The sequence below is a fragment of the Cheilinus undulatus genome, linkage group 16 (assembly GCF_018320785.1).
Source record: "Cheilinus undulatus linkage group 16, ASM1832078v1, whole genome shotgun sequence".
Lineage (NCBI taxonomy): Eukaryota > Metazoa > Chordata > Actinopteri > Labriformes > Labridae > Cheilinus > Cheilinus undulatus.
In genome coordinates this window covers 21248016-21269697 of record NC_054880.1, presented here as the reverse complement: position 1 = coordinate 21269697, position 21682 = coordinate 21248016, and the positions used below count along the sequence as shown (strand labels likewise).

Sequence of the window (21682 nt, the reverse complement as noted above, 5' to 3'; positions counted from 1 at the left end):
TACATCTGATTTTGCTCACTCTCTTCCGGCAATTCCCCATCTCTGTCTCTCTCAGGAGTATTCAGAACAAACACTCGTGCTATTTATACTCCGATGCCCCATCAGCATGGCAACCATGCTGTGTTTACCCGCCTGAGACACCAATTTGAGGCGTGTGTCCTCCCTGTTTTTTAAACATAGTCATTTGGAGGCATTTAGATCTCTTTAATGAATTGGCTTCCTTTCTGATGGACATTTTTGTTTACTTTGCCCAAATTTGCATGTAAACTAAAGATACTGTGGGTAAATAGAAGGCAGGTAATGATTTTTCTTTAAAAAGTATTGGTAACAATTAAAAATGACAAAAAAACACCCCAATTTAATTTCTTAAACACGTAATTTCAAACATTTAACATAGCTGCTGCTATAAACTACAGTACATCTTAAAAAGTATCACTGAATAACATCTATCCAAATGTTTTGCTCTCAGCTCTGTGTTTATACTGAATGGATTGCACTTCCTTTGCCTTGTTTTTATTTTACTCAGAAACAAGAACTGAATCAACTACTGGCCTACAAAAAGCTGGAGTTGGTTGGAGCACTGAAGGAGGGGAAGTGATACGGTTTGTTTTAGTTTGAGGGACTGTTGTCAAATTGAGATTACTGATAGCATTAGTGCTAACAAATCACAATTTAATCGTTATTGCAAAATGAGCATAGAATACTAGTCTGAACTGACCGCAAAAAAAAAATAAACTAAACAAAACATTTTCAATAAACAAGCAACTTTTTCTTATTGGAATGCATGAATTTTACCAAATCAAGCGTAGCGCTAGTTCAGGCAGGCCACAGTGTCAAGCGCTGCCATTTCATGAAGATGAGCTAATCTAACCCAAGCCCTCATCAACTGATGGTCAGCTGATTCGCGCTGCCTATTGGCTAAATGCGCTGACACCGCCATATTTAGGCTGCTCTGGCATGCCTTCCCTTTGCTGCTCCTTCTTTTGCAACCCTCCACCAACAGTGATAAATATTTTGTAATTGCTGCAAATGAAACTGAATTATGAATAACTGCAAATTATTTGTGTTTCTTTACTGAGTGGTTCTGACTGAACTGGGTATAATGGCCATGCTTTGACACAATTTCGTTGCTGTCAGCTAAAGCTAGCTATTATCTACCCATCATAATCTGCTATGTGACATCCACCAGATATTTAAGGCCTCAAAAATACTTCTATAGAAATAGATTATTGCTGATTTTAGTCCAGTTTGCCTTTAATGGTCTAATGGTCTGTAACAACTAATTTCAATAACACATAATCATTATAGGAGCTTCAATATATCAAACTTCATAAGCATCATTGTTTGCAACTTATTCTTTTCTACTTTGCATAAATCCTTCAAGGAAATAAACAGTATTTTGAAGTCTAACATCACAGCCCAAACTTTAGTTTACAGCTACAGCACTTCCTAATCACATAATCCCAAACCAAGAGGAGAAAACTTTACTATCAGGTATCACCCAGCTGTGAGTCTGACTTCATGGTCATGCTGCAGAGTTCCTGGGTAAAAAAAGACAAACTGTACTAAAGTCAGTAATTTAATGTGCAACCACAGAGAAAAGTGCTTGTTGTTTTCCTCATTTACAGTAACCCCGGAGGCTGTTGCCATAGTGACAAAGACATGTCCCAAGGTCATGAGGCAGAGCAGAGCATTAAACCCTGAAACAAGGCATCGCCGTGGCAACAAAAAAATCAGGTCAGCTGTTCATGTGACAACAAGGCCCCAGGGAGAGAAACTGATACTAAAAGACCCCTTTTTCTTGTTAACTGACTTTGTAAAAAAAAAAAACACAAACCCACAGGAGCAGGCAGGCACGTCAAGCCTGTCCAACACAAACATAAAAATATATAAATAAAGTATTTCACAATGCCAACATGACAATAAACAAATATTCATACAGAGCTTCTGGATTAATGACATACTCTATGATTATGTCATACTTTTTTTTTTCTGTGTGTATTAGCTGGTTGAAATGACACTTATCTAACTTCAGAGCAGACTTTTATTCATCATTACCAGTCTTGGGGGAAATCATTCACTTAGAAACATATTAATCTAACTTAAATTCTGTTTGAAGAACAGGAACTCCTAGTGAATCTACAGTCATTATTTTTTAATTTCAGTCACAATTACAAAAATTTTAAACCACTAGAAACCACTAGATCATTGCTTTACATAAAAAGCCCAAAATTGTCTGAGACTATGGTTTACTGACATCCAACTCAACAGCGAGAGTTATATTACTGCTAGCACAGTGGCATCTTGGGACAAAGAGTATCATATTCAGTATACATACACTATGGGTGATGAGCATTCAGGCATGAGTGGTCTGCCTTTGAAATACCGAGGCAACTTTTCCTTCCTCAAGGTAAAAGACAAGAATATAGCACTGACCTGTAGACTGTGAGTGGGAAGAAACTTTGTCCATCACCAAGAATGTGTGGTTTTGGTGGGCACCTGGGGATTTTCAAGTCTCAAACTGGGCCATGGTATACTGAAATTTGTGAAATACTTGGTCAAACAAACTCTCTACTTGCTGCTTTCTTCAGCATTTAAAATAATTAGAAATAGAGATTCTAGCAACAAATGAGAGTGAGGCTTGACAAGGAACCTCTGGTCATAATATGGTCACCTGTTATAGAGAAACTGAGAGTATAGCATCAGTCCAGGCAGGCCACGGAGTCAAACACTGCCATAAATGAGATCAGCTGATCTCACGCAAGCCCTTATCAGCTGACTGCCCGCTGATTCACTTTAAGCTATTATCTAATCACACTCAAGCCTGCCTGCCTATGCTCTGTTGCTCTCTACTAACTGCTCTTGCAACCCTCCACCCCAGCTCCTCCTTCATTCTGGCTTTCCTTATCAGCATAGGAAGAGCAGAAAAGAGTGCTGTTCCTGCTTAATGCTTTCCACATAGGCTTGTGGAAGGAAGAACAGGGACACTGCCAAACATAAAAAACAGCATAAGTGCTAATTTATAATTGCTACGAGATTTAAAGCTACAAATCTCGTGTTTCAAATCGTGTGTTTCTTGAAAGTGGTCCTGACTGAACTGAAATTTTATAACCAAAATATCACAACAAACACTGAAACATTCACCACATGGCAAAACCTATGGATAAACTAGTATAACAGCATGTCTGTTTCTTTGATTGTTGGGAGCCAAAATTGTGATTAAAATTGAAACATGTTTAATCACCCAGCACAAATAAAAAACACAAAACTATTCGTTGGTATGTATTCCAATCTATTACTTAAGTCACAAATGGAAATAAATAAATAAAAATATTTATTTGAATTAGGGTATATGCAAAGAAACATGAGCAAGAATATTTAAACAAACTCCAAAAATTAACACCATTCCAGGTTTCAGTTTTCAGCTTGTGTTTGTCAGATTTTCAATTTCTTCCATTTGTCTTTTTCTTTTATTTTTATTATTCTCGCTGCTTTTATAACTAGATTGATTTATTTCCTTATATTGTTCATTTCTTGAACTTTTGAACTTTCGTTGAGTGTTTTTCTCTTCCTTTTCATTTATTTTCAGTGTTTTTATATTGCTTCTGCCTTTTTTTTATATATTTCTGCTCCGCTGCATCTTTACATTGTTACATCTTTAGTCCTCTCCATATAACTTCATATTGATTTTACCTTTGTATTCTCTTGCTGTGTCTAGCGGTGTTGTTGTGTTCTTCAGCTTATGTACTGAGTTTTTGATTTGCTTCTTTGTCCATGCTTTGTTAACTCTCAGTTACACATGGGTTATATTAAGTCATTACTGTTTGTTGTTCTTGTAATTTACATGTTTAAGCAATAGCTGCAAAAAAACAAGATTCTTACACCACATAGAGATTTAAAAGCTCTAATATTTACACTAAAGCTTAAAAGTATTATAATAAGTGACAGTATGCTCTGTAATGGTAGATTTATAGCTCTATTAGCATAGTAAACATACCTGTCTCCTGCATAGCACCAGCATAGTGAAACTTTCCCACCAGAACTCTGTGGGAAAAAAGGCTGTGAGAGTTTGCACCAAGGATAATGAAGACGCGTATTGAGAATTTTGTATGTTAATAGAAAATAGGGATCTCTTCATAAGTCTCTGAATAAGCAAAGCACTGAAAAACCAAGCCGACAGACTATTAGAGGATAACAAAAAGAAAAGAAATGTAGAGCCACACATCTAGAAAAGCACAGAAAAGTTGTTGGAAAAAAAATTAACCACCCCCAAATTCATCTGTCCAAAAACATTTTCAGCACTTGATCATTTTGACAAGGCATCACAATGTGGACATAGATAATTCTGCCAACACAATCAGTGATTGCTTAATGGCACTGCTGCAAGATTTTCTGCCTGTATTCACATTTTTTATAAGAATGTAAAAAATAGTATGTTATCATTGATTTTTAAAGCACTTTCTAAGTAATAAAAAGGGAGCTCATATTATAAGATCATCTGTTTTCATTGATGAAAAAGTAGCAGTGAAGTAACCTAAAAATGTAATAAAACCACAACGGCTTCAAATAATGTAAAATACTGCCATATTTTCTTTATTATTCTATAAGTTATAAAGTTATTTTTGTTTATTTAAAAAAATAAGCTATACTAGAAGTGCATTTTCTGTACATTAAGTGAGTAAACAAAAAAATAATACATTTTCATTTATTGGTTTTTAAGCCACTTTCTGATTTTTAAATCTAAGCCTGTGTTACCGCCGTCACACCTCTGACAGCAACTATGAAATATGGAGGAGGAAAAGTGATGGGAGAGCAAGTGGAACAACACATTGAGACGTTTCAAATAACAGTTTAGTCGATAGCTGATACTAATGCCAGTGGGGGTTTACTAAATTATTTTTTCTGTTGTAACACTTTTTCTTCATAGGTTAAACTTTACAAACGTGTTGCTTGTTACTGTTGCAGTTACTGGACCTCAGCCATTTCTGATGACGTTACGTTCAGCCTACATGATGGGCCTCAAATAACTTGAGTGTCTGCCTCCAGTGTCATGCGGGTGTATCTGTGATGGTAGCAGCTGTAGCTTGGATGTTTTCTCCTTTTGCAGGAGACACACAGATTTACATACACCATGGTTAGTTCTTTGATTAGTGAAGATTATATCAGATTAAATTTTACCCCAAAGCAGTGATGGTATATTTTTAAAACCCCTGCACCTTTTTAAAACTTTAAAACCCCTACAATTATTGAAATGATTGTAGGGATCGGTCCAGCCCCCTGGACCCCCCTGGATGGGATAAGCAGTATTGGTCATGGATGGATGGAACATCCCAATCACCTCCTTTTAGATGGCTGCAGTAAAGGTGAAAATGACAGTTCATAAGGCTGAATTCATGGGAAAAGTGTATCTATTTATGTAAGGAAGTATGATATTCAAACAATACGTTAATTAAACCAACTTATTTATTTTAGTTTGCTTGAAAATCCAAATAAAGCTGATTATCCCTGCTCTAAAGTATTGCTAGAAACAAGAAAAGTTGAATTATTGATTGTCATTAAACAACACAGAAGTGGCTAGCAGTCGGCTTCTGGTCAAGTAACTAACATCACATGTCCTACAGGTGACAATTATGCATGTGCACATCTAAATCCTGGTTCTAAAATTAGTTATCATTCAGTCCTAGATACAACCCATTATGACTAGGGATGCAAGCTATTGGATTTTGCTGATATCTGATATTCTGATATTTCCAATTTAATTCAATCTGATACCCATATCGATATATAAATGTTGTCCGTAAAACACAATCTAAAGTTTAGAGATGAACAAAGACAAAGATTTTAGCTGGCGTATGCCTGTTGATTCTGCCTAAAATGCCACCCACTTCAACATAAAAGTATCCATTATTTGCATCCAAAATAGGCTGATATAAACAGCCAATATAAGCAGTAAAATCAGCTGATATGTTAATATATGCAAATACCAGCAAATACCTGTGATCAACTTTTAAACCTAGTATCTGCCAGCGCTTATGTCATGCTGGCAATACTCTACATTTATAAAAATGGATTAATAATATATCAAATCAAATCAATGACAGGGTAATCACATCAAAATGTGTGGTCAGTAAAGATTTACAATATTTGTTTTTATAACAGTCAGTAGGGCAGAACAATATTTGAAAAAAAAAAAGACACCGCAATACTTTTTCTCTTAACAAATAAATTGCAATTTTTGAATTAAAAAATAGAATCAGATAAATATAGTATTTACATTTATTGTATTTACAAAAATAAAAAATTAAACATTTTTCTGTAACAGGTCATTATGTAATTTTCAGATGCTAAATATCACACTATGCAGCCCTCTGACTCAGCTCTGATGCACAGATGGAGGATGAGGATCAGTAGAAATAGAGTAGGTAGATGGAGAGACTCGTTTCTTCAAAAACTCACCACTCCTTAAATGTCTTAAACCATTTCTAACATTCAGACTTATTTTAGCTGGCATGAGTACAACTAAAAGTTAACTGTATGCTCACAGGGTCAAGCTGCCATGACTGTCATGCTGCTGCAAATGCATTCCAGCTGTAAAATAAACAGCCGGCACATGTGTGCCTTAAACAGACTGTTGAGCACTGGGACGAGGTGTCATTTGTAGAGAAATCAACTCACCTCGCACGACTAAGAGTCTGCCTGAAGGGTCATACCAGTATGGTTACGGCAGCAGCAGCACCTGTAGTCTGACTCCGCTGCTCAGAGCTCACTTCTCTTGCTTCTGATGACGATCTAAGGCAGACTTTCATGCAAGTTTGTCACAGAAATGAGAAAGTGTGTGGTTTTGGCCAAAATCCAAAAACACAGAAGCGGTTGCGTGACAGTTACCAGGTCACCTGAATATCACACCTCCTTGCGATGTGTCTAGTGCACATGCCCACATTGCATCTTAACAGAAATACAATATATCATCTAGCCTATCAGTTAGTATGATTTAAAAATTTCCATAAATCAGTGTCTCTTTTGAATGGCTTCAGATTCAGATCAGTGACAGAATGCTCTTTCACCTGGGCTCATCTTGTTTATCCATGTCATCGAAAATTTGTAAATGCACAATAAATACCTGCATTCACACAAAGGCACACATGCACTGCAAGGTTTTTCCTCCTATTCAGCAGCATAGGATTCAGTTCCCTGTCTGTCACACAATGCACTCAATAGTACTGACAGCCTGAGTGTGTGTACCTATGAAACCGAGCCCTGCCCCTTTCAATCTGTTTTACTATTGGTCCCCCGCCTGCTGTCTCTCTGTCACACTAGCACCCACACACACTCAGTGACACAGCAAGCACAGCTGTCGACAAAAAGCACAGAGCCGTAGGTGGTGTGTGCAGTGCATGTGTGTGTGTGTCTGGTGTGTGTGAAATGAGAAGCAGAGCAGTATCTCTTGCAGGATTACACCCTGACCTAGCTTGTCTAGCTAATGCTTCTGTTACCATTGACACAGAATCCACAGCGCTACTACTGAGGCAGGAACACAAGAAACTTGACTCTTTTTATTAGCAGCATGTTATATAAAGTTTTTCAGCATTTCTAAGAGTATCCTTGTTATATTCATAGATTACTGTCAGACACTTCAGATAAGCTTCTGTATTTGTGAGCATATATTGGTTTTTGCAACTCTAACTGTAATTAAATCAAAATTTTTCTCATGAGACAGTGAGGGCACTCCATGCTCCCTTGTGGGCTTGTTTGGCTCCCAGAGCTTGTCCTTCCTTATGCTGCCTTTGTTCTTTCTTTGTATCTTTGAACGCAGATGAAAAAAAAAATAATTAACCGTCGAATAAAAGGAATGGACAAAAAAAGCACCAGAAGGCGACTGGCTTCAGAAGGGAATTCCACTGAAACTCTGGCTATTCTGCAAATGATACACTCAAGCAAACAAACAAACAAGCTGTTATTCTGGTTTAAAATGCGTCATGAGTGTTGGCATCCAAGCACTGAGGAAAAAAACAGCTCTGCAAAGTTCTTGGATTGTACGGCAGGCAGCAAACAACATGACAAGCAACTACCTGGATAAGAACAGACTGTTTAGGCACACAGAAACCCCCCTATGTTAACTCCCTCAACTTAATGTAAAAAATAAATGAGATATTAAAGCTCCATCTAGAAACTTTTCTGTTTTGTTTTCTTTTTGGCACCACCCTGTGGACTTAAAGGGGACATATTATGCAAAAATCCCCTTTTCAGGCTTTTCTAACAAAAATATGTGCCCCTGGCCTGTCCACAATCCCCCCAAGTACCAGAAAAATTCATTCCAAAGAGGTTGGGTTGGGTTAGCATGGGCACCACTGGAGACATCAGTAGCCTGTTCTGTCTGTCTGTACAGGGCAAAGCGGTGTTATGGCGGATGGCTCACTGTTGTTGCCACTGGTGATTTACCTTGTCTCCCATGACTGAGGCTCATACTGAGAAAAACTGAATGAGTGACTGGAATTAAATAGTTTATCATTTACTGACACCAGAGCCACACTTGAATGACAACAAGAAAGAATTTTAATAAGAGATGCATGATACTGGATATATACCGATATACGTAACATAGTTGTAGTCTTTTTAGTGTGAAACTTCACATACTGTACTCTGAAATAGTCACAACATGCAAAAACTGTCAACTTCTGCACTTCTCTCAGTGGTCTCATTTTTAAATAACATCTTTGTAATTTGCCAGTCTGGTTTGTATATAATGTTTGTATAAATGAAAAGGGATAGAGATGGAAAATGAATGGAAAAGAGAGAAAATGAGACTAACACATACAATGAAACACAGAGAAACATGAACTCCCTCCTGGTTATGCAACTCTCTCACTAACCCCTAAACACTGTCACTGCAGGTCAAAGTTTACTTCTCTTAAAAGCTGACCAAATTTGCTTCTGTGTACTTGATGATCATGCTTTTTCCTGCTGGTGAACACACACGTCTGCTTCTATTCATGCTGTGCGCTTACACGCACAATGCAGCAGCATGCCAGGCAACCCAGATAGCACAGATAGTGGAGCAGCTAAAATAGACACTGACACTCTGACACTGTGTACACACAAGAGATAACATGGAGAGATAAATGAAGATAAAAACTCAGGATTGAGACATCATGGCCAATCTGCTGTCTGCACAGGGAGACTGCAACAGAGGCTCATACTCTCTCTGTTTCTCTCTCTCTCCTTTTCTCTCTCTCTCTCTCGCCAGTCATAGGCCTCCAAATGAGGGGCTGTTAATTCAGCACTTCCTGCAGCCACACGGTTAAATCCATGCATCAAACAGATAAAAATAGCTGTTTGATTCAGGTATTCTTTTTGCTTTACATGGAATTTTACAACTTCAGAAAAAAGTTAGGCTAATTCATTATCCTTTCACCCATGAACTACTCCAGTGAAAATTTCCAGAATTTTGCGGAGTGGTATGGTATCTATACTCTGATATATTTTCAATATCCTGCTTTCATTGCTATAGTGTACAGAAGTTTTGAGATTTAAATATTCAGATAAATATTTAGAGCAGGGAGAGTTGGAGACATGAAGGAAGGTTCAAAATTTAGTTTGATTACTGCAGAGGATGAAAGTATTTCTGCCTGTTCTGTCTCTGCTCCAATTTACCGGTTTTCATGAGTCTTTTTAGCTACTTGTCAAGATGCACACTGTAATGTTAGAGTCTGTTCCAGACAAAAAAAAAAACAGCATAGAAGAAGACAGCGATGTCTCCTGATCCCTAAAAATGTTTGTTTATGCCCCAACCTGTGGTCTGATGGCAGCTTTGAGATTGAAGACCATTAAAAGTCTTACATGAAATAAATACAAAAACTAATTGCAGAGAGTCAATTTACTGCATACACTTCTGGATTATCGGTAATGATTTAGAGGAAGGGCTGCACAGTGGAGCAGGGGTTAGCGCTGTTGCCTCACAGCAAGAAGGTCCTTGGTTCGCTTCCCAGTCAGGGCCTTTCTGAGTGGAGTTTGCATGTTCTCTCTGTGCACGCATGGGTTCTCTCCGAGTACTCTGGCTTCCTCCCACCACCAAAAACATGTTCATGGTTAATTGGTGACTCTAAAATTGGCCGTAGGTGTGAGTGTTAGTGTGCCTGGTTGTTTGTCTCTGTATGTCTGCCCGGCAATTGACTGGCGACCAGTCCAGGATGTACCCTGCCTCTCACCCAATGATTGGTTGTCCTCCTGGAACTTTGTCCCATCTCCACACAGGATCATTGGAGTGCAGTCAGAGCAAACATCAGGTTCCTGGTCGCCTCGCTTCCTACGGCCCAGTTAGGCCTGTGACCTGCACTTGGGAGAGTCCTGGTTGTGCCAAACATCTTTTTGGGAACCTTCAGTGGAGCTATAAAATGTTGGTAGCCTTCCCCAGATCTGTGCCTTGCAACAACCCTTCTCTGAGCTCTGCAGGCAGTTCCTTTGACCTCAAGGCTCAGTTTTTGCTCTGATATGCAATGTTAGAGGTAAGGCCTTCTATAGAGAGGTGTGTACCTTTCCAAATCATGTTGCCCTTATGCTGAAACAGGCATCAATTGTTTTATTTTAAAGCATCAAAGTTCTGATATATTGGGACAACTGCTAGATACACTTCTGGACATTTTTTGAAAAATGTCTGGAAGACTACCTCTGACCTCTGGAAGACTACCTCTGAAAATGTTTTTTAACAAATGTCCCTCACAAGGGAGACAATCCCTCTGAGGTGGGGTCCTCAAAAAAAGAGATATGATGAAAAAGGTGGACAAAGCTGCAGCAGAAGAAGCAACAGAGTATGCTATACTACCCCATATCTACCATTTGCCAGTAAACCAATGCTTCCTGTCATTTAAAATATCAACAGCATGAAAAAATACCAGAAGAAGAACAGACTGTAGCAGTTTCATTGCATCCAAAGAGATGGTAGCAGTTGCATGCACATGTAGCTGTGCCCTGGTTGCTTCTTATTATATATATAGGAGGCTGGCAAGAAATATTTCAGCTGAAGTCAGTGTGCATAATTTGACTGTTTGCATTCACACATGCAGTTCACCCCCAAAACACCAAGAAGTTTTGTGAAAGTGTGAAAGCATCAAGTGGTTGTGCCTCAGTCTCCAGAGAAACAACAGCTGCCATTCAAGCAGAGAATTTAATAAAGAGTGAGCGAGGTATAAATGAAAACCAACATCTCTCCCTCTTTTTTCCTCTCCTCCCTCTTTGTCCTCATCCTTACTCTGTAATACTGGTATTCTCCAGGGCAACCCATCAAAACACAACACAACAACAGCCCAGTGACACGTGACAGGCATGTGAGCAAAGGGGGATGAAATACAGAGCAGAGCTCACTCTCCAAGCTGTGCTGAAGGGAGGATAAGTGTGTGAAAATAGGAGGAAAAAAAGACACATGAAGACATTCCTTCATCATTCTTCTGAATGTGCAGTATTTACTGGTGAACACATATGTGGTTACACTACCGCTGAACATCAGAGCACTGTGTCTGCCACCTGAGGGAGTTACTCAGCACTCTCAGTCGAGCAGTGTTAGCTCAGTGGGCCCGGAGAAGCGAGAGATGCTGGGAGCCCGTCTTTGATCGGCCCCCTAAGATCTCAATAAGGGGAATATGCTGGGAGGGGGGCCTTCAGGGAACACATGCATACACATATCTTAGAAGCTTAACTTAATTTTTTCAAACAATCAAAACACATATATGCAGCCCACGCATGCATAGTAATAATGTACTGCTTTTGATCTTTTGGTGGTGATGAAAAGTTTAAAATCCTCAAAACATTCACATGCAGCATGCTTCAATTTCTTTCAAATGCAGAGAAAGACAAAGAATGGAATTAAGAAGTATACTACGTATCAATTGCATGTGTGAGGTATTAATGGATAGTAAAGCGTCCCTCAGTGACAGGCCTGCGCTCTAATCTGACAGTGCAGCAGACAACAGGTACAATGGCCGGATTACAGACGTTTCTCCATCATATTAGAGCGAGCGCCTACAAGCTGCTCCTGTAAGAGCAGGTTTCATCAGACCTCATTTTACTCCTTGACACAAACTTTTAGTCTCACTCGCCCCCACAGTCTCGTTCCTGTCAAAGAGCGTTGACGACAAGTCAACCTGTGCCCTTTTACTTGTCTGTCAGGCTTTTAGCTGTGGCGAAAAAAAAAAGCTGTTTCCCTCTGATGGCTTAATTGCTTGTAAAAGTCAAAGTCAATGTTCATTGGAAAATATCCTGCAGCCAGAGTGGTAAACTGATGTAGAGTCTTGCAGAAAAGCAAAACCAAGGGAAAAACCAAAGGAAAAACCACAGACATGTATTTTGGATCAAGTTAAGGGATAGGTGATTAGTGGTGATTAGTAAAAAGTGGGTCAAACACAAAGCTATTGGCTCAAAGATTAACTTTGAAGAAGAAAATGCTAATTTCTCCTAATAAGACCTGAAGGCAGTAGCCTTGAAGTTTCTTCTTTTAAAAGTGCTGGCTTACTTCACGATTATTTTATATGCTGACACAGTTAACATGGGTTGTTAACCCTAACACGAGTTTGAAAAGTGAGTGATTAATTTTAATGTGGCTGGATAGCTCAGTAGTTTACATGCTGTGTTTGGTACAGGAGTGTGTCAAGTGTATGCAGTCTCCTTAACTCCAGGAACACCTGTCCCACATGTATGTGGCTTTGTAAAAAGGGATAAAGGACATCATACCAAAATGACACAAAAACTCAGTGACTAATAGTACAGCAGCTGATAGACTGCAAAAACTCAAATCTTAGTGAATTAAACAAAATACTAAGCTAAAATATCCTGTTACATTTATGTGAGCTACATTTACATGACAAGTCCAGAGTAAAAATCTCCTTTTAAGACATAAAAAGAAGTCTTCTAAAAAAGAAGTTCCAAGCAGCTTTGAATGTGGTGTTGTTTCAGGTGAACATTTATCATTTAATTCAAGGGACAACAAAGGGAGCCTGTGGAGTTTTCAGCTGTTCATTAACCTGACAACGCCAGATGGATTTGTTTCACACATCCATCTGGAAAACCTCTCATGCACAGTGTTCGGGAAAGGGCAGAGGCTTTGAAAAACTCAGAGGGTGATTGGATGAACATTCTGCCACATCTTTACAGGCCAATCAGAGCAACAGAATACGTCATGTAGCCACGACCGAGGAGTAAATCCATAGAGAACTGCATAACGGGAAACCATGGCGACTGTAGACATGTCAGTACTCGACTTTTGTCGTTTTTGAAAAGAAAACAACTCACTGCTGTTCTTTGTTCTTCTTTTAATGAAGAAATGTTGTCAAGTTCTGATAAAACTGGTGCTTTAGCAGCATCCACGCTAATGTCTCCCGCCATATCTGCACCGGCCTCTTGTTACTGCTTGCTTACATCACAACTCTGCCGCGCCCAAAAGTACTGCCCTTGTTGCTGATTGGTCCTGTCACTTTCTAATCAGGCCCATACAGTTCACACAGGTTCAGAAACATGGAAACAGGGGTATCCATCTGCTTTGCAAAGTTAAACAGTCTTGACAAACTGGAAAAAAAAACATAAAGTTTAGAGTACAAAAGCTTTTATGTCAGGAAGAGTCTCCTGTATGAGAGCAGACACTTTAAACACCTTCACTCACCCTAAATTAGGATGAAGAATTTATTTTGGCCTTTCTGAATGATCTTTAGATGGCATTAAAATCATTAATCTCCTGGCAATTCATAAAACAATCTCTTATAAGACATTCTTCCTTTAGCAAGTTAACATAGTCAAGTAACAGCTGCACATGAAGGTTTAAAAACAGGTACCCAAGCAAAAAATTAAAATACATACATTATCAGCAGTTATTAAAAATACATCCGTCAGTGTTACTAGTCTGTGATCAAATGCAGCATAAATAAACCATGTGTACACTGTTAGTTATCAGGGGCAGACTGATTATCAGTCTGGTCATTGAGGTTTCTTGAAGGTGCAACATTATGTCGCACAGTTCTGCCCCGTGTTGAGCTACGTGATGTTTGCCCGTGTTTCAAACAGCTGCTTTGACATGTTGTTATTATAGGAGGGGGCGGGGTGAGTGTTTGTGAAGTGAGGCACAAATTGTGCCCGGCTTTAGTCTTCCCCCAGAACCTATTCCAGGATACAGCCTACATTTGTCTTTCTTAAAAACACAGCATTTCAGTCAAATTCATTCAATTTCCACGTTACATTGTAAATTCCATTTTCATTGGCCAATTCCGCAATTCCGTCTGCGATTCCGTTAATGCAGAAATCATAAGGCCCTATGCCAGGCGTGTCTTTCTCTCTGGTTTTGTTTCAGTCACTAAAATCTCGCCCAATGTCATGCCCACAACACTGTGTGACTTGGATGATGTCACACAACTACCAACCAATCAACATTGATCTTTGTGTCACTTGCACAGGGAGTGAACCACATCACTTCCTGTTTCCTGCTTCCATGGTGTTTCACAGTGGTTTCTCATGTTGACGGAGTGACTAAATTGTTTATTTGTGAAGAATTTTTAAAGAACGCAGTTTTACTTTTTTCACATTAAGTACAGCTTGTTTGTTGTAACAAATGTATATTGATTCCAAATATTGGACATCGGTCTCATGCACTACTTATAATTGGTATTAATATTTGCAGTTTCATTCAATCCTTATTAATTAACACTAAAGTAATGAGCACCTGATGGAGAATCCTTTACTGGCAGCTCTTTAATATCTAATTCGTTTACAAATGCTGTTGCCACAGTCAGCTAGACACCACAGTAATGGCGGTCACTGCAAGCTGGCGACGCCCACAAGTCGTCCATATGAAAAATTATTTGCTGTACTGGCAGATATTCTAACTTATTACAAGCTATCCAGACTGTATTGTTTGCTTGCAATATCTACGAATAAGAAGTCTGCCTGGACTTCCAGGCTAATGTGGCCTCTACTGAGTGTAATGAGATATTTTTACTACAAATCAGACAAATGATCTTGCTGTATAGTACATTTATGAGATGGAATGAAAAAAGGACACAATCTTAATACAACTCATCCACTTGTAATCAGAAAACTGTCTTTATATATAAATGTAACATTAATATACTAAGCAATTAAGTGCAGACGAGTGTGTTCAGAGCTGTGTTGCTCTGCTACATGAGCTGCACAAAGTGAGTGAACTGAAATCAATGAAGTCAGAATGTGCTGTGCTGAATAAACTAGAAAACTGCTCCACAAAAATCACTCTCTTTACTGTAATAAAGTTTCAACAAATTACCAATTCTAATCTGTGATAAGCCCAGAAATGTAGGCTCACTGATATCCCATTCAAACAAGTCAAAATATGACAAAAAATGATAAAAGAGGAACAAGGCAACATCAGTCCAACCCAAAAACTCCCCCACCTCTCCCTCTGCTGCCTTGCATCACTCTAATAAGCCCCTCCCACTGAATAGCATGCAAAGCCTACATGCCAACAGTTGTCTCTGAAACTGTCTATTCAACTCAGTAATGTTGGACTCCGAAGACCATAACACTGACAGCTGATCCATACACATCCCAAGAAGGTTAAAGAGTAGCAACTGGTGTGTACTGCACAGCCACTGTGGTGTCAGCACCACTGAGGCGAAGAATGACAGGGAGCTGCTGACAGAAGTCACAAAGAAGGAGGATGCTTGTTTGGACAAAGAAGCTGTGATTGGCAAGAAACTAGCAAACTTACCCTGATTGGATATTAGATTCAGAATTATTTCATCTTTAAAAAATAATACAAATCAGCAGGCACTTTCCGACATACTTTCATTTAAAGGAGCAATCAGTGTAATTACCTCCGCCAAGGAGGTTATGTGATCGGCAGGGTTTGTTTGTTAGTTTGTTAGGAACGTAACTCAAAAGGTTATGGACGGATTTTGATGAAATTTTCAGGAAATGTCAGAAATGGCATAAGAAAGAACTGATTAGACTTTTGGGAGTGATCCGGATCAGCATCTGGATCCAGAAATTTTTTAAAGGATTCTGTACTATTGGGAGGTAGGGCTAATGGCGAAGGTCTGCGCTCTCCGAGTGCATTTCTAGTTACTTATGATATGCAATAATCAAACACTGTTTTTTTTTTTTTTTGTTTGTTTGTTTTTTGCCTTTATGGGGATAGAGAGTGGTGGGAAGACATGCACTAAACCACACCCAGACCTGCAATCAACCCCACGACCAGTGCGTCAGAGACTACAGCATCTGTTTATGCGCACCTGCTCAACTCACTGAGCCAAACCTGCAACCAAGCATTATTTTAACCAAATTCAATTAAAAACAATGTTGTAGCTTTAATTCAACCAAAGTGCAGGTTAGTTTGTCAATCCCTACTGGAAATCCAACTCTCCCTATCACAACTATTAATGCAAATACAACCAATGGTTGCAAATTTTGTCAGCCTTGCAATTTTGCAAATATGCAAATATGCATATTTGAGAGTAGAATTTACGTAATCTTGGACTATTTTTAAGAGGGTTACAGTTTCCAAAGAGCTTGGGAGCATTAGACATTATATTCAAATTGCAACGCTTGCTGTCCATACCGCAACTGTTACATATTAATTTTTTTGTTACGTCAGTTTCAGTTAGTGTAAAATCTGTAACTTTCACTTTGAAGGTGGAAAAATACAAGTGTGGACTTTGCATTGACAAGGATTTTGGCCCCAATAAAGTGTCTGAATGCAAGACAAAGCTTAACGTTTCAGTCGTATACATGGATATTATTAATGCACCAGTGTCAACACTTAGCAAAATAAGCTAACAAGCCCTGCTGAGTGAGAAAATAGAAGAAAATCTCCCTTCAGGACACTCCTACTGCCTTGTCGATCTCCCTCCTTCCTGGTTCTTTGTCCATGTCTACAGAGTGACAGGAATGAAAATAGAAGCAGCATGTCAGAGTAAAAATGGTGCACTGCTTCACGCAGAATTGCTTGATGGCTGTTAGGACACGAGAACAAAAAAACAATGGAATCAAGCTGATTGTAAATTTTCTTGCTCCTGTGACGCTACTGAAATAAAACTCAAAAAGGCCTTCAAAAATCAACTTGAACTGCATTTTTTTAATCTGCTGCAAAACCAGACTTTTGTGGCTGCAATGAGCACAGAAACGCTGGTGAAATCACTCACAAGACACATGCAGAAACAGCTGGAAAACCTCTTTGATGGTAACAATTCTGAGTTACTACAATAACATCAAGTTAACTTAAAGTTGGCTCTTTGTTGTACATATTTGTCCTTATCTTGCACCTACATCCCATCAAGTAGCGCCCCTACATTTAACAGCTGTGCCCCTTGCATTAATATGCTTCACTTCATTTGTGCATGTCTGTCTTGCTCTTGTCTTGCTATTTAGGGAGCAAAAGTCAACCTCAAGCCTGGTGCATGATAGAAATATATTCCAGTCATCTAATTTCCTCCTTTGTCACTGACATGGTTTGACTAAAGGAAGATAATAGTTATTATGGGGTTCACATCATGACCTTAGGAAGTCACCAGCATACGTCATGAAGCTCCACGGCTGTGGCAGCTTCCTGCTGGCAGCACAGGTGCTCATATGCACGCACAATAACACACTAAACACACACACAGACATCTAGCCAGATCACTGCAGGTATCCCCTCCCAACCCCACTGATGCACACACACACACACACCCACACTGAAATGCATGAGGTGCAGGTGCTCACACTGGCCCACCAGCTGTCCCTGGAGATCCTGCTACAAAGTCTGATGACCACGACAGAGAGGACAAAGGAACACAAAGACTACGAGAAAGAGGACTGGGCGGACGCCAACACTGACAGGTGTGTGTACTATTTGTATGTGTGTGTGTGTCAGGCCATGGCTCACTTCCAACTTGCTGCACTGCCCTTAACCCAAATAAAGTCTGGTTATCTTTGTTTAACCTTGACTGCTAGTGCTGTCTGCAGAATTTTGTGCACATATGTGTGTGTAGGTGTGTTTCTGTGCTGTGCAGATGTCAGCTCTGGAAAAAAAAATGAATGCAGCACACAAAAGAAGGTATCTAAATCTGCAAAATCATCAAAAAATAAGCAAAGAAAAGCTTTGCCCCTCAAGAAATTCTGACTCAGATCACTCAGAGAGGAATTCTGCATATTAGCTTCTTGTGACTTCTGTTTTCGTCCGACATTATTTCAGCCTCATGACACATCATAAAACATTGTTATCTCTCGCTCCTACTAAACACTGACAAGCAGTTATATAACCAAGGTCACAGGGTCAGAGCTGCTAACACAGCGTAGCCACACCCTGCCTGCCTGTTAGCATTCCATAGTGAGCTGTGCTGTCGATACCTGACAGGCTGGAGATGTACAGCGCTGCTGTCCCAGCTCAAACACGCCTACTGTGACCTCTCCTATGCCTGCAGATACACACAGAGAGCCAAGAGAGAATGCAGGCACCTCAGTGCAGACTGATGTGAAAGATGACAAACAGGGATGAACTAATTATGTCAATTAAGTCAGTTCAATTCAAGGTTGTTTAGCTTATTTCAGTTCTTCATTCCCATGACTCTTCTAACAAGTGATTAAACAGAAGGTCCAATGCAAGTTACGCTTCTTGAAGTAGTAACCCCCTGTCCTTAAAGCCCCATATACTATAACTTTATACTTTCCTCAAGGAGGGAATTCTATAAAGTTCAAAACTAAGAAACACTTAAACTAACTACTCTAAAGAGCTAAACAGTGTGGTTCTGAAAGTAAAATGACCATTTATTTTCTCCACCACTGATCTGTTTGTCTCAACTTTGTGTAGGAGTGGCTTACAAAACTTGATTGGCACTCATTTTTAAACTGACAGTGCTCTGATTATGACTGACATCTTTGATTGGCATCTCTCTATCGCCCCACACTACAATACCATAAAAAAACAGCATCATTTGTGTTGTCAGAGTCAAAAAGGGATGGTAATTTAAGCGAGGTTATCATTCCCAACTAAGTGGCAATTCCTTGAGTAAGTGGGAATAACTCCGCTCATTTGCACGCTTCATACAAATAATCACAGAGCTTCCTTTACCTACATGAGCCTTTTAAACACACCTCAGTGTTATGATGGAAAAGAGCAGACTAAACAATCCATGTGTGATGAGTATAAATCCTAACTGCACTACATTAATATAAACTACAGCTGGACCAGGGTCAGCGTATTCCACAGCCAGTGTATTTTAATTTGAAGTGATGAATTCAAAATCAAAAAACAAGCTCAGGCAGTTCATGTCAAATTGGGAATCAAAAAACAGAAAACAAAAAAATGAACAATACCTCTTTTCAATTTCCTGTTTTGTGTTTTCTGTTTCTCTTTATTTGTTTCCCAGAAAGATTTGAAAGAATGTGAAATAGTTCATTTTATATCTGATTTTTTTTTTTAGTTCTGATCAAAAAAGGAAGAAGAGAGAACTGCTGATGTAACATTCCTTTCTTCCCTGTATGTGTTACATGTTGCAGGTGTTTCATAAAAAAGAATGTTGCATCACCAGTGTGTCTCGCTTTGCTCTTCCTTTATTTATCTGAACATAAAACAATAGGATAAAAAACAAACTGTTTCGCATTTTTTCAATGCTTTTGGAAAATGAAAAAAGAGAAAGAAAACAAAACAGGAAACTGAAACCAAAAAATCAGTTCATTCAGTGCATTTTTTTTTTAATTCCCAGTTTAATTTAAACTGCTTGAAAGCGCCAAGGGCAGGTGTTTCCCCTGTTTTATTTTCTATTTTCAAACAGTAATATAAAAACAGCTTGTTTCTTGATTTCTGTTATCAAATCCTTTGGCTGTAAATTACAGCATCTGACCAGAGTGCATGTCTTAGTTGATTAGCTTGATGTTAGCACATAATGACTATTGCCATTAACAGATTTAGTTTGGATTGCGCTATTCTTAACTTAAACTATTCCATTAAAAATTGTCAAACAAAGTAAGCTGTTTAAATGATCATTTACTAAGTAAGTAAGTTAAGAGATGATGAATTAGTTTCTTAGCGCCTCTCCACTTCTGTTCTAATTTGCATTTAGTTGTGCCACAGCAATAGTCTGATGGGAGTAATAATAAAAAACTAATAGAAAATTGTGTGACTTCTTTAAACATTTAAAAACAAATGACTGTTCAGACACTCAAAATCATTCCAGTCACTATCAGTCCTGTCAAAATTTGAGGAAAAGAGTTCACTGAAGATCTTCTATCTCAGTTGAGTTGATAAATGCAATGTAAGCTCAAATGTGCCTTTTTTGCTTTTTAATTTGAATGCAATGCTAATTAATTGCTCTGCACAGTTATCTTAGTCCATGTAATGAAAACAAAACACCAGCCACCAACAGCAGACCAGCCGTAACACCTGTGGCTCCCAATAACCACCTGCTGACGTTAATTTTGTGTGCAAATACGAAAAACTGACTTGGGACTATTACTAAAATTGATTTGCTTGATACATCTTGGATATAAATGCTAGTGTGTAATTTTAACTCTATTGTTTTTAAATTCTCAAGGTGCATGGTAATAACAAGCACTTTGTTGTTCCTCAGGCCATTATTGAGACAGTAAAACTGTAAATGTAGAGTAGGACTTCTTTTGCTCTGATTCCTCCGCTCCAGGATAAAAGAACTATCAGGAATCAACTGCCAGAATATCCATCTTCAGTAACATACAGTATAACACACTACACATGAATAGATTATACATCAACATAATACAATAAGGTGCTCCTTGTCTCACACAGGGACCAGGCAAGCTGAGGCTTGTTGCCCACCTGTACTGTAACTGTACATTCTGATATACATCTCTTTTCTGTGTAAGTACATAAAGCAGTAGCTTGAGGCAGCTTGTCAGAATGGGAGTGTAACAGTTAAAGGGAAGAGAAACATAATGGCAAACAGCTACAAGGGTCTATAAAAAATGTGGAATCAAACAAAAGCACACACGTCATGATCAAATTTGTAGTTGTTTTAACACAAGACAAAACCAGCACAACCCAGCGCACAGTACCATAATCATTTAATCTTGACTATCTTGTTTTCAAGATTGTAGAAACTTTAAATGGAAATTTAAACTGTTAATAGCTCAGCACTGCTATATTCTGCCTTTTTTAACATCATAGGGGCCTAACAAACAAAGTTTGATCCAATAAATCCCTGCAAACACAGAAAGGTACAAACCAAAGTTTACATGAGGACAGCGTCTTTGTGAATTCTGCCCCTCCGTGTGGAAGAGAAGACATAGGAACTGGAAAGCCCATGTGCACACAAACACTCACTCTCAGGATCTCCCGGGAGTCAGGGAGTTCTAAGTGCAATCTCCTCTGACACATACTGTACCTCTCTCACTCCCTCTCACTCTCTGGGATTAACATGACTACACACATACGCAGGAGTGCCCTGAGTGTCTATACATGATTAAAAGAGTGAAAGTGGGGCAGGAGCACATTTTAGCTCCAGTGAAATTACTGCTATTCCTTTCTAGCCCACCCAGCACACACACATACAAGCATCCACAGGCTCTATGTCCAAAAAGTGTGTGAATATTCACACGCACACACTCACAGCCCACACAGCAATGGTTCAATAATTGAGTGATTCCCCTGATGAAGCAGCAGGGAAGAGGAGAGCAACAGAGCCAACCTGTTTTTGGTGCTGGACAGACAAGAGATGATTTT

The 21682-nt window shown here is 39.0% G+C and overlaps 1 protein-coding gene across 2 annotated transcripts in view; it reads right to left on the bottom strand.

Moving 5' to 3' along the window:
- atxn1a (ataxin 1a) overlaps positions 1–21682 on the bottom strand; it is a 170720-nt gene that overhangs the window by 122218 nt on the left and 26820 nt on the right. The gene's annotated exons all lie outside the window — the stretch shown is intronic.